General features: G+C 48.2%; 1 pseudogene; it reads right to left on the reverse strand.

The window, feature by feature from the left end:
* Positions 1-11,706: 11,706 nt before the first annotated feature.
* Positions 11,707-12,528, reverse strand: LOC144153154 (very long chain fatty acid elongase AAEL008004 pseudogene; annotated as a pseudogene).
* Between the last annotated feature and the right edge of the window lie 1,557 nt (positions 12,529-14,085).

Below are 14,085 nucleotides of genomic sequence, written 5' to 3' on the forward strand. Positions count from 1 at the left end.
CTTTGGCGCCGCCATACCAAGATGTCGCTAGAAAAGCCCTTTTAAAATCTGCTTAACTATCCGCTTTTAGCCTTTGTGACGCACTGAAAGCAAATCAGAACAAGATTTACGGAGTGAAACTTTTAATTAAAGTATGAACAAGACTTGTAGGAGGAACTTTATTTGTCATGTCATGGTGACGAGAAGCCTAGTCCAGGTCCTCTGGTGTATCTGAGCATATCGTGCGTTCCGTGTAGGTCGTCGGACTTTCTACCCTTCCTCGCTTCGATCGGCGAAGCAGTCATTCGAAGGCCTGAGTGGATAGGTTAGGAACGAACGGTGGGAGTGAGTGAGACTGTGGGTAGGCACATACCACGTAGAGGCACCGAGTACCTCCCGTAGTTGAAGCAGAGAGCTTTTTTGGGCTTCCTGAGGAACTTGTGTTAGAGTAGGAGAGAGGTTTCTTCGATTTTTTTAAATGCGCTAGGAAGACACAAGTTGAGGACATCTTCATCGTAATCATCACCAACATCCTTTTTAGGACGACTGCATCGTGTAGGCCTCTCCCTGTGACCTTCACTCGCTGTTGTCCTGCGCTTCCCGAGTCCATTCTTTGCTTCGAATATTGCCCTTTCGTCCCTCCATAGAGTAAATGGCCGTCCGTCTAGACTCGTCTATGCATGTCCAGTCTGTTACCCTGTTGGTGCACCCTTGTTCATTCACCTCAAGGTCAAAATTGCGAGGTTCAGGACTGCCTTGTATGCGGTCTTAATAATGGTGTTTCTCTCACTTTTGGCAAACTTTTGGTGCGGCTGTGCAATATTCTGGTCATATTCAGTGGTTGCATGAGTCTTATCGTTTCTTTCCTCTTTTTCTTGCTGTTCTCCAGGTTGAACGTTTTGTTTGTGGGCAGTTGGTTTAAGATTTTCTGTTTTTGGTGATTGTGAGTTTGGAACTACCGCTTATCTTTAGAGCCCCGCCGAGCATTCTTAAATGGCTGTTCACTGGGAAGATATTGGTACATATTTTAAGGGTGATTTTAAACTTGGCCGTGTGGTGCCATCTGTCGTTTACCACACCGAGCTTGCAGCAGACATAGAACCGTGGGAATATTGAAAAGTATTTTTAAAACTTATGTGGTTAGACGCTGTATAGTGGGGTTCATTTTAGTTATCTTCTGCTTATAATCCATGCTCTCCTTGATTTCTGAGAGACCGGTATTAATAGTTTGTCCCCTGTTTTTGTCAGATCACCCAGTGTTGGCTCCGGCATAAGTCTCGGTGGAAAACACGACACGGTGGCTCAGTGGGTAAGGCGTGGCGCTGCTGAGCCCAAGGACGATGGTTCAATTCCCGTCCGCGGCGGCCATTTTCCTGATGGAAGCAGAAAACAAAAACTCCAGTGTGTTGAGATTTTGGTGCACGTTAAATATACTAAAGTACTCTTCCGGAGACTTCCACGACGACGTGCCTCGTAGCCCACGGGTAGATGCGGGGCATTACTGGAAATTTGTATTTTTGGTCTTCTAGTGGAAACGCGCTTTGGTGGGATGGCGTAAGTTGCGGGCACAGTTGGAGACGGTCTCTGCCGTGCGCGCTTCCACCAAATGGGCATAGAACAAACTTCACAGCGCAGGCGTGGCACCTGGTGAAAACGTACGTCCTTTTGTTTCCCATCCGACGTCGTATCATTGTCCTCCTTTTAAACCTCCTGTTGCCGTAGCGCCGCATTAGATTCGCGGAGCCCTCGAATCTTGCTTCCTCAGTCGTAGCTTTCGGGTGGCAGCGGTGACGTATTTCCGTGGACGCCTGATGAGCACGGCTGATAGCGGACGGCTAGAAGCCTCGGGGGAATCGAAAAATAAGCCTAATAACTCCATCGCGTAAAAAAAAAAAAAACATGAGCATAACTCATAGCAGGATCCCTATATGCTTTGTCTGTCGCGAAAGCATCGACAGCTCCTAAAATTGCTGCCTTCGTTACCGCGAACCTACTGCCTGCCAAGAACCGTAAGGCTGCGATGCCATGTGCGATCACTGGGCACATGCAGGGCAACGCGAAGAGATATGGGCTCTCGATATGGTTACGTAATGTGGCCGCCGCGCTCCGCGGATCGTTAGCGCGCGACCTTCCCAATAAGGAGGCATTGACTGCCGTAGCCACTTCCACGAGTGACGCTATCGCGTACGCCCGAGGAAAGAAGGAAATGTCGACTTCCCGCATTCATTGCTTGATTTCAGTGCCGATAACGGGCGCAGATATCAAGACGCGACGCTCGGTGTTTGGGCGGCACTTCGCGGTCGCAGTTTTTAAGCTGATAATTTGTAGGACTGCACGGTGCTAATCACTGTAAGCGAGAACTCTGGGTCAGGTTACTTTTTGTACCGTCAGAGTGGAAAGGTGTCGCGATTATATACAATCTCGCGCACGTGCAGCGCGCTAATGAGGCTTCGTCGCCGTACTCTGGATGCGTATGCGGGTTGGTTTAGCGCCGGGCTGTTTGACTGCGCCAATAGAAGTTCTCCTTCCGTGTTCCTATCACTTAATTCACTTGGCCGAATCGACGAGTGCCGCTATACCTCAACGCCGCCGTGTTATGACGCCGATGTCTCTCAATATTAATTGTGTTCAAAGTTTTGCCATGTTTTTAGCCTGGGCAGAAAGCGGTGGTTCCTTTTGAACAGGCCTAATTGCGTGCACCACGACGTTTAAAGTTACCCTGCAACACTTCCGATAAACGCCTTAACTCTTTCCTTCGCGTCTGGAAGCGCGAAAGCTACAGTTATCGCCAGCATGGAGCGAGCGGCACAGCATGATTTGTTCGTCGCGCCAGATATGCCTTCCGTTTCTTCTTTGTTTTTGTGGCTTTATTTTTTAAATTGCTATCAAAAAGCGTTCATTGCTGCAACTGAAGGAAAACCGGCCAAGAGCCGCTACATGGCTTCAGTGACGTAATTCGGCCCGACGAAGAACGTCAAGATCGGGAAAGAGGGAAAAATCTTTTGAGCGAGTTTTCAAGTTATCTGATGAGCATAGAGCAGTAATTTATAGCTGAGGTACTTTGCGACCGACTAATCTAAGTAATGGGTGTGTTTGGTGACTATGTGCTGCAAGCATTTCAGATTTCAAAAAAAGTTCAATGAAGTGTTGCAGGGTCCCTTTAAGCATGTAAGGACCACCATTCTGGTCACGGGGAAGTGCTTGCTGTCTGGAGCTATCTGTTCGTATATAGTTCCAAATGCTACCTGTTCGTAGATCGAAATGCTTGATCGCTGTTGCCATTGGTCTCCCTGTGAAACAAATAGCCAAATTCTCCACTGGCTCTTCATCGTTTGCTCGAAATTAACTCTCGGGAATTATTCATAATTGGGGAATAATTCGGGAATTATTCGGGAATTATGAACATAAAAACCGGACTTAGACGTTTAGATTTGGCTGTGAGTATACAAGACTATTGCGCAGATTTTTTTCGCTTTGGCCGGGTGGCTCAATCTAGTCACAGACAGATAGACAGATAAACAGACATACAGACAGGCCAAAATGTCTGGCTTTAAGTAGCCCAAGAAAGTCTACCGCCTTTAAAAAAGCGGGATTTTATAACTTATTTATATACCACGGGCTATTCCGTTTTTGTGAATGCCATGTAGTAGTGAAACTTTAACGTTTAGTCCTTTTCGACCCCAAGCATTTATAACTGCCGCTTTTCTGGATCACGGGGTGAGTGATTCAGATAGGTGAATTCCGTATATGGTCTCCCGCGCGGACGCCCATTGATAGAGCTTTCGGCGGAAGTTAAGGAGGCCAATGTGGTCCAAATTAATCCGCAGTCTTATACTACAGCCCACCTCTAAACCCATGTACACCCCACATGAATACCCATTATGTGGCGTGTGTGGGTTAAGGCAAACAATGCTACGATGTTTTTTTGCGTACTCACAAATGCTCTAACTTTTCCGACTGCACTGTAACGTTAAAATTATTATCATTAACCACCGGCATGAAGTACAGCCATCATTGCTCCCTTACCAACTGCGTCATTGGTCCCTGTTACAAATAAGTTCTCAGTAGTTGAATATGTCAAATATTCCTCCTTGGGATTGCTGTATATTTCGCTGCGAGAATTCCCACCTCTACTTGAATGAGCATTCCGCGTGATTTATTTGTTAAATAAAAGGAGGACTGTCGTATGGGCAACCACGGCGCGTCGCGAACTAAGGACACGTTTTCCGCAGAATATTGCCGGATAGAATTCTCCTTTTCAAGGTCCTGCGTACTAGTGGCACAAGCGAGATTCACGCGATATTGTGCAACTGTGCGGCACCTCCACAGTCTTCAATGGTATCCGGCTTTGCCGGCTATGCCCCATGGGGGCATTTCAAGCGGACGGGGTGTAATGTCAGCATGCAGCACTCCAACCTGTTTCGTTGTCTTCTGCAGGGTTCCTAGTCTCGACTCTGCTTTGGCGCCGCCTTACCAAGATGTCTCTACAGAGACTCTTTTAGTATCGGCTTTTAGCCTTTGTGACACACTAAAAGCAAATCAGAACAGAATGTACGGTTGAAAACTTTAAGTCAAAGTTTGGACAAGACTTGCGGAATAAATTAAACTTTATTTAGTCCAGGTGCACCGGTGTATCAGAGCATACCGCGTTTCGCGCGTGAGTCGTTGGGGCTTTCTATACCCTTCCTCGCTTGGATAGGCGAACCAGTCGTTCCAAGGCGCAAGTGGGTGGGTTAGGAACGTAGGGAGGGAGTTGGACTGTGCCTAGGCACATACGAGTCACGACGTGCAGGCACTGGGTATCCGCCGCAGCGTATGCAGCGAGCTTTTGTGGGCTTGCTCCTCAACGTGTGTACGAGAACCACCGGTTAGGTGGCTAAGGAATTGCGCTGCTGAGCACGAGGTCGCGGGTTCGATTCCCGGCCGCGGCGGCCGCTTTTCTGATGGCGGCGGAAAGGAAAAACCCCCGCGTGCACGAGATTTCGGCGCACGTTAAAGATCCCCAGGTGGTCAAAATTAATCCGGAGCCCTCCACTACGGCGCGCCTCATCGCCTGCGTCGCGTCGGCGCGTTAAACCCTGCAATCAATCAAATCAGGGTTTGTGTTAGATTCATAGGTCGGCAGGCTCACTTATGACTGCACTCAGACACACCCCACTCCCAATTCACGCGTGAGTGACGAATGAGCCTCGCCATCGTTTCGGGATGGCGTTTGCGAGTGCGAGTGAATGCGAGCCCCACACCACTCGCCTTGAGTCCCGCTCACCAGTCGCGGGTGGTAAGCCCCACTAGTAGGTCTCGAGGGCTAAGCCCCGCTCACCGCTCCCGAGTGCCCTGGTGCTACTCGCACGATTTTCGGGGTTTATCTCGTTGAGCGTCAATTGCCCTCTGGTGGCGTGTTTATTTAGGACCATAATTTGGATAGACTTATGACGCTGTGATGCACTGACACCGTTCCGTGTCATGACTCGTAGAGGGTCTGCTGCGCCCACTCGCGTGACCTCTCACCAAAGCTATGACAGAAAAAAAAAACACGAGCTCAATTAATAGCCGGCTCCCTATATGTTTTGCTTGTTTCGAAAGCATAGACATTTCCTAAAATGGCGGTCTTCGTCATTCGTTACTGCACAACTACTGTCTGCCAAGAACAATACGGCTGCGATGCGGTGTGGGATCACTGGGCCCATGCAGGGCAACACGAGGATATATGGGCTCTCGATATGCTTACGTAATGTGGCCGCCAGGCCCAGCGACCTTTAGCGCGCGGCCTTCCTAATACAAAGTGGCATTGATTGCCGTAGCGATTTCCACGAGTGACGCTATCGCGTACGCCCTTAAAAGGATGGAGATGTCGATTGCTCGCATTCATTGCTTGATTTTAGCGCTGATAACGGCCGCAGATATCACGACGCGATGGTAGGTGTATGGACCCTACCTCACGCTCGCAGTTTGAGCTGACAATTTGGAGGACTGCACTGTGTTAAAGGGGCCATGCAGACATAATAGAAGTTTGTTTTATTCGAAAGATTTCGTGTTTTATATTGCCCCCAGCGCTTGCCCGGAAGCAAACGATGCTTTATTCCCTGAGAAATTCATCAATTTAAGTTACAATTTTGGTTCTCCCGCCAAATCACGTGTTTTCGTGGCGTCTGGAATGACATCGCGAGAACCGCTCTGCAGCCGATTGCGGAGCCTTGTGTACCGTAATTCAACCTAGATGACGCCACACTACCGTGAAGGGTCTTTTTTTGCTTTTGCTTTGTTTTTGACCGTATTTGTACCAGGCTTGTTTTTGTTGCGGTAGAAAATCGTCGTTTCGTGAAACATCGTGTTCGCTCGACAAATATCATCACGTAACACACCGTCGCTTGCGCCAATCGGCCAGTGTCGTCTGAGACAACCCCAAAGCGCCGCAGTGCTTTGCAGCTAAAACAAGACGAGTGCGCACAGTACCGACAGCAATACGCATCGGCATTTCTTTCTTTACGTGTAATTTTGTAACTTCCAGTGTTTACCCCACCATTCTTACTGCTATAGAAAGAATGTGCCCTAAATTTAAGCGCAAATAGCTCGTTCGGCAAACTTATAAAATTATATAGCATATTTAGGCAAAGTTTACGTTAAGATTGGGGTCAGTATGATTGTAACGAGGCACCCTTTCGAAAGAACCAAACTTGTGTTTTGTCTGCTTGGCCCATTTAATCTCTGTAAGCGAGAACCCTGGATCCGGTTGCTTTTTGTACCGTCAGAGTGGAAAGGTGTCGCGATTCTCTACAATCTCGCGCATGTGCGGCTTGGTAATCAGGTTTCTAGATGCGTATGCACGTTGGTTATGCGCAGTGCCGTTTGACTGCGCCAATGGAAGGTCTCCTTCCGTGTTCCCATCAGGTAATTCCTCTCCAGCATCGATAATTGTCTCTGTCTCTGAACGCCGCCGTGTTGTGACGCCGAGGTCTTTCGATATTGATTGTGTTGCAAGATTTGTCATGCTTGTATCCTGGGCAGAAAGCAGTGGTTGCAGTTTGACAGGCCTAATCACGAGCGGGGCGACGTTTAAAGCGTGTAAAGACCACCTATGGAGGAAAGTATACTCAGGAGAGGCCCCTAGCATCCCAATGCATTGTAAAAAAAATTGGGCCCATCTCCCCGCGAGGGGGACTCGAGTAAATGCGTCGCATAGGAGGTGGGTGTATTGCGTTAACGTTTAGTGTTTGGGGAGTTGGTGGTAGTGAATGCGTTGTATCAGCAGCTTATTGACGTAGTTTGAATTAGTCAAGTATATAAGGCGCGTTCGTAGCCTCCCATTCTGTGTCGGCTTTGTGGCGCAGTGGGTAGAGCACCATGTACATTGCATTCCGCCCGCACGGTCGAGGGATCGAAACCAGGCGCCGGACAGTATTTTTTTATATATAGTGTAGGGGGAGGGGTGCGGACAAAGACGGTGCGGACTACGACGGACGTCAACGCGGGTGACATCATGAGTTACTAAAATGCTCAGCATTTAAAAGTGTGGAGAAAGTGATGTCATTTTTAATGAGCCCATAGACAGTGTTGCCTAGTTTTTTACGGCTGTGCCGGCTAAATCGGGCTAAATGACACGCCCGATTTTTTACGGCGCTTTGACTATGTCTGCCTCGCTACTTTAGCAACACAGCGCACTCGCTATACGGCGTCGTCGTCGTCTCCACCCTGTGCACTACCGCTGATTTCGCAGCCTTTTTTCCACTGCCGTTTCCTTTGTGGTCTAATGTCAGTGCGAAGGCAACATCCTATATAGGATGTTGCCTTCACGACGCCAATTCTTGCCCACGACGCCAATTCTTAACCATATATATGGTTAAGAATTGGCGTCGTGGGTGAGCATTGTTGCCGTTCTCTTGCGGCGATATCTCGTCGATTCAGCGCAGTGGTTTTCCATCTTTATCGGTCTGCCGGTGAGAAGGTGCGCGTTGGCAGCTTTGGCAAGTTTTGGAAACCCGGCAAATCGGCACGCGACAGAAGGCATCTTGCAAACCACTGCAGCCACGTATTCACCGGAAGTGAAATTCATCGCAGCTGAGACGTGGCGCAAAAAGACCGCCGTACTGTACGGACCCAAACACTGCTCCTGTCGTCTGCTTTCGCTTTCGCGAGCCGCCCGTATCGCGAAGCTGTTATCAAACCGGAACCATCGGTGGAGAATTGTAGAGTGCTGAGCCCAGTGGGCTCATCGACGTGGCGGGTACGGCTTCACAGCCGTGTCGTCAGGGCCTCTCCCTACCTTTTTTTTCTTCCATGGGCACACCGCTCTGGTCACGGGGTAGTGCTTGCTGTTTTTAGCTATCTGTTTGCAGATGAGAATGTATTATCACTGTCGCCATTGGCCTTCCCATGAAACAAATAGCGAAATTCTCCTCTGGTTCTTCGTCGTTTGCTTGTAATCAACTCCCCGCAAGAAGTGACGCTACCAAGCCCGGTTCGGCTACTAGGACTACGTCTTCGTACTTACATGCATAGTTTTTATCGGTTTTCTTTTGTTTGGACTTACAACTCTCTGTCAGCCAGTTGACGTGTCGGTAAAGGATACTAATTAACAAATACAGTTAAAAAAGTTCTTCTGTATCTATTTCATGCTACATCTCAACAGAAATTTGTAAAAAAATATCTTAAAGAGATACTAAAGGGTGAAGAACATTTTTGTTTGATTGATATTCAACACTTTTCACGGGTAGCTCTCTTTATTTTTCTTCGACTGCAAAGGATGCCTGATTTTCGGGTGTCCAGCGAGCCCTGACCGTTCCATGCAATTCCGCCGTTTGGCAGAATCGCCAGAAAATACCAGCGTGGTTGGTCATTGACACAGTTGAATGGAGCCTACAACCTGTCCTATTAAGCCTGTTTTTTAACATTTTCGGGCTGAGTTTCGTGCCTTTATAAACATGCGCTAAGCCGAAGATGCTATCGACCCGCCGCGGTGGCTCGGTGGCTAAGGCGTTGTGCTGCTGAGTACGAGGTCGCGGGTTCGATTCCCGGCCGCGGCGGCCGCTTTTCTGATGGAGGCGAAAAGCAAAAACGCCAATGCGTGCGAGATTTCGGCGCACGTCAAAGATTCCCAGGTGGTCATTATAATCCGGAGCCCTCCACTACGGCGCGCCGCATCGCCTGCGTTGCGTCAGCGCGTTAAACCCTACGACCAATTAATCGAAGCTGCTATCTTTTTGACGTTAAAATGCATCCAGGTACCTTGCGCTTTTTTTCCGGAAAACGCTTAAAAAAGGTTAACTTCCCGTTTGCAACATTTACAATTTGTTATGTTACAAAAAGTAGTGAAGAGAAGTACTTCCTTTGTCAAAATTTTCTAAGTGAACCCAAAGCCTTCTGGACCACAAAAAATTGAAATGATCGGCTTAACCTTTAAACGTGACAAAATTATTTTATGATAGCAAGAACCAATGTGTTTTCTATAGCTTGCAGGGTATACCGGCAGAACAGCACGCGACAGAAGAGCACCGGCATAACAGCGGCGCGTCAAAAGGGCACGGAGAACGCGGTCCCTAAAGATGTATTTAAGCACCTCACTATTAACTCCATTCCTAAAAATATGCACCCTATTCATCACAAGGAAAGGAGAAACGCTAGAGCCAAAGCACTCGAAAACTGTTTAAACACCGCGAGGAGGTAGTCTACGTGGATGCAGCCGAATACAAAGTGCAGGATGCCTTTGCAGTTGCAGCCGTCGATAACAAACTCAAGCACATCACCGCAGCCACTGTTTATGGCAGAAGGCCGGAAGAAGCAGAAGTGGCTGCAATTTCTGTTGCAATTATTAGTGCCAAAGCAAAATTTATCTTCAGCGACTCCAAAACGGCTGTGCGTAATTCTGCGAAAAACAGAATTCACGAAGCGGCATCTCAAATTCTATTAGGAAATCAGTTCGAACCCCGCCACATCCAGATTATCTGGATTCCTGCGCGCTCGTCCCATCCAGGGAACGAAGCGGCCGACAGTTTACTCCGCGAACTCGTCAACCGGGCGGTGGACCAATCGTGCATGCGAGGGTCTAAGGAGCGTATGGTTACTTTTCAAGAGATTACATCTCACTACAGAAACTGAAGGCTAGTTTACCCTGCCCCTCATTATTCCCTAACGAAAATCCAGCAAGCGACATGGAGGCAACTCCAATCTCATACCTTTCTGAACCCTTGTAAATTGGCCCTAATGTACCCAGGTCTGTACATCCCAAAGTACAGAATGTGTAAGGCCGAAAAAGCCGACCTAGCCCACATCGTATATGAATGCCCGGAGCTCCAAACTAAAGCCGAATGGCATCTCTCTAACCAAATAGAGAGGGAGACTGCGGTGACCAGCTCCGAGCCTGAGACCCAAATTCAGGCCGTGGACTGGGCTTTGGAAGTCGCCATGAAGCAAGGTCCTCTGGCCACTTCACAGAGTCAAGAAGAAGCCCAACATTAATCAAACTTAATGATTGTTGACTAAATAAAGCTGTTCCTCCTCCTCCTCCTTTATGGAGTTCTCAAGGCAATAACTTCTTTTTTTTTTTAATTCTGTGGTTCTGTACGAGTGCGTTTCCTCTCGGTGTCTGAATAGTTTTATGAAATGTCGGCCCTGGATTTTGCCGCTTTCATTCCAAACATCCTACATAATGTAGTAATTAAACCCGGAACATTTTTTTTTCGAGAAAGAGTAACGGAACGTGAAGAGAAATTCATAGAAAGTATTTAGCGCCCTCTATAATGTTTGTATAAATGTTGAAATCTAAACCATTGCCCATTAAGGCGTTCCATAAAATCGTGTCCTTCTGTCGCTGTGCTGTTTTGTCGGCGGGCTATTCTGTCGCTTGCGCTTTTGACGCCGTGCTCTTCTGTGGCATGCCGTTTTGTGGCGTGCCCTTTTGACGTCGTACTGTTATGTCGGCGGTGCTCTTCTGCCGCGTGCCCTTTCGTCGTGTTCTGTTTTGACGTCGCCCCAGCAAGCAGGCATAAAACATTTCAGCCTCGCTAGGGACGTAAGCTTGTAAATTGAATTTTTTGCGGCCTGTGCACTTTTTTTAAATTTGTAGAAGCAAACCTTCTTGTACAGTCATTGTTAATCTTCTGCGGTTACACGCCATCGAACCACCTTTTAAAAGCGTCAAGGTACACTATTACCCATTCTTGTTGAGACAAATTTCGGTGCAATTTTTTGAAGCTTGGTCTCTCTCTTGCCTTTTCTTCCATTCTCTCTCTGATAGAAAGAGAGAATAAACTCTAAAATTAAAAATCTACCTCTCTAGGAAAGACTGCATGGTAGGGATATTCGCGCTTCTACGCATAGGTCTGCACATTTCTTTAGAAAGTGAATACTCCGCGAAGACACTCGCTGGCTGGAAACAAATAAACTACACGCTCAAGTTTTAACGTTCCACGGGGCGACTATTCCTGTAAGCTCAAAAATTGAAAACATTGATTTAGGGTAACGTGTACTCTAACTAAGTCTTCGACGAAGACATTGTTGTGCGTGACTATTACCGATGTACGATGTAACGGAGGAGCCCAATTAATCGGTCACCAAAAAAGTGAAAGGAGGAAATTTTTATGTCACATGTACGAAATCACTTTCACACGTTTGCGTCAGGCTGATACTCTAAAACACTGCAAATCAACCAGTACCTCAGCGAGCACTGATTTTTGAAGAGACACGAACACAGTACAAAAGTATATGCCTTCGGTATGGTACGGAACATCACTGTCATTTTGTTTTTGCGCCCGTCAAAGTGTCTGATCTACCGGCACGCTTGTACGTGTTGAGGTAGAAGTCGACAAACAAGTACACGCCCAGCATGAGCTGAGCAACCTCTAAGTAGCACAACGACTTCGGATAGCCGCAGTCAATGAAGATAGGCAACGCCATGTGCGTGGAGATGATGACAAGCTGCACGATCTGAAGCGTGGTCAGGTACTTCTTCCACCAGAGGTACTTCTGCACTCCGGGACCAAGTGCCGCCAAGAAGTAGTAGGTGTACATTACAGCATGCACAAATGCGTTAATACACACGCCAAGTATTACCTGGCCGTCACAGCCGAAGTTCAACCAGGTCCAGCAACCGAGAACAATGAGCGCGTGATGCTGCACGTGAAGTAGGGTGACATGCGAGAACTTCTTTCGGGCCACAAAAAAGAAGGTGTCCATAAAGTCGGCGATGCGGACGAAAGTGTACCACCAGTTTAGGTGCAAGATGGCAATGTCCCTCTCGCTGTTTGACAGGCCGACCCCCTGGCACAGGAAGCTGTATCCTCCGCCGAAGTAGGTGAGGGAAAGCATTCGACACAGCATGTACAAGTTGGCCAGCACTGTGAACGCGTTGTATGCCAGGATGGCTCGCTTCAGGTCGTAGGGGTCCCGTCCCTTCATCCATCGTGGGCCACCCACCTTGACTACGTAGATGTACCCGATGACCAGAGGAAAAATGAAGGTCCCTCTATTGACGGTCGTCCAGCTGTCTAGTCTTCTGTCCCGGAACGACCACACATACTCGTACAACTGCAACGAATGCCATACAAGGGAAGACATAGTGACCGGAGTCTATCCCTTGGGAACGCTTCGCTGCCGCCTGATTATGCCTACGATGCTCTCAATCTTTTCCGAAAGCAACTGCCCGGCCAACTTATATCCAGTCAGGAATGGAGCAGGTTCCGGTATTTATGAGAAGAAAGCCGGCCGTTTGGCATTACCTAATTGCGAGGTGGCATTTTTATTTGATCTGCAATGCACCTCCTCGCGTCTAGTTCTGGCCTAGTGTGCGTAATCTGTTGCAATCAACCTTGCACGCGTGTGTATGTTGCCCTCGACGTGCAAGGCTACACGCGATGCGGCATATCTGGCAATGTGACGCTGAAGTATAGATCTGAGTAGATTACGCTGGTGTAGACTGTTTTCTTTTCTTCGCCTGAGCGAGAACATTTTGCGCGAAAAAGTTGGTAAGCAGATATCCTTCTATTACATCTACTTACTAATTTGATGCCAACTGACTCGTGATACACAATCAATGAATGAATAAATCAATGAATCAATTAAATATAACTATTTGTTAACGCGTCGAAGGCAGAAGCCGGACTGAAGTGACACCTCGGTGACGGTCGACACAGGGCGTTTATTCGTAGCTGCAGTCCAGAACGCAAGCCCTGGGGATTAAGAAGTGGATGGTTCGCAGGAGCAGACGAGGTACGACATGATGTCGCTGGTGGTGGTAAGAGGAAGATGAAGGGCAAGATTATCTACAGGACGTATACCGCCGCATCTTGAGGAAGCAATGCGGAGTGACCACCAAGAAACGCAACTCTAGGCCGTCCAGCAGGTCATCGAGGCGCTTGCTAGGCAGGAACTTCGCGAGCCGGCAACGGCGAGCGAGGATCCTCGCAGAGCACCCGCCAAGACGACGACGTAGGCCACGTCCTAAGCGCGCGTGCGCGCTTTACTGCAGGCAAAATAAACGTTTCTCCAATCCAATACACACACCGTTAGCGAGCAGCGTTCTCACTGCGCGTGGCTTTCCATTTGCGGGAATACTCATTATGAACGCGGCGATGTCGATTGTAACACTCTCGGTTTGTGTCACTTCTCGCGCGCGTTGCCCTGTGATCGTACATAGACTTGTATAAAAAACTCCCCTTTTTTTTTTAAGGTAAACCACCTCGGCTACTCGGCACCTGCTTTATTTTTCCATCGACGCGAGTACGAAACGAGACCTTGGCGCGTTTTTTTTTTTTAATGTGCACAAACCTAGCCCGCGTTACCTGGCGGCATTTTAAAAAAATCAAACGGCAACAGCAGCGAAAGGTTCCACTAGATAGGTTCCACGTTCCCCTTGAAACGCTCGTGGATAAGGACCCTCGTGTCTCCGTCGTACGGCGACGCTGGCATAGAGGAACCCGACTTGGAGCAGTGGCACGCGGTAAATTTAAATTTACTTGAGCAAACCTCCGGCGTGTTATCTTGGGAGGAACGAGACCGGAGGGGAACAGCATCAGAGGGGAAAAAAAGAGAAGGGAGGCATTTACTTGTCAGGGTCACCAACCGACTGACGTCGACTTTTGCAACAAAAGGAGCAGATACGCTGTCAATTTTTTT

Source organism: Haemaphysalis longicornis, unplaced genomic scaffold, assembly GCF_048455015.1.
Source record: "Haemaphysalis longicornis isolate Haplotype H1 unplaced genomic scaffold, Haemaphysalis longicornis Haplotype H1 scaffold_9, whole genome shotgun sequence".
Classification (NCBI taxonomy): Eukaryota; Metazoa; Arthropoda; class Arachnida; order Ixodida; family Ixodidae; genus Haemaphysalis; species Haemaphysalis longicornis.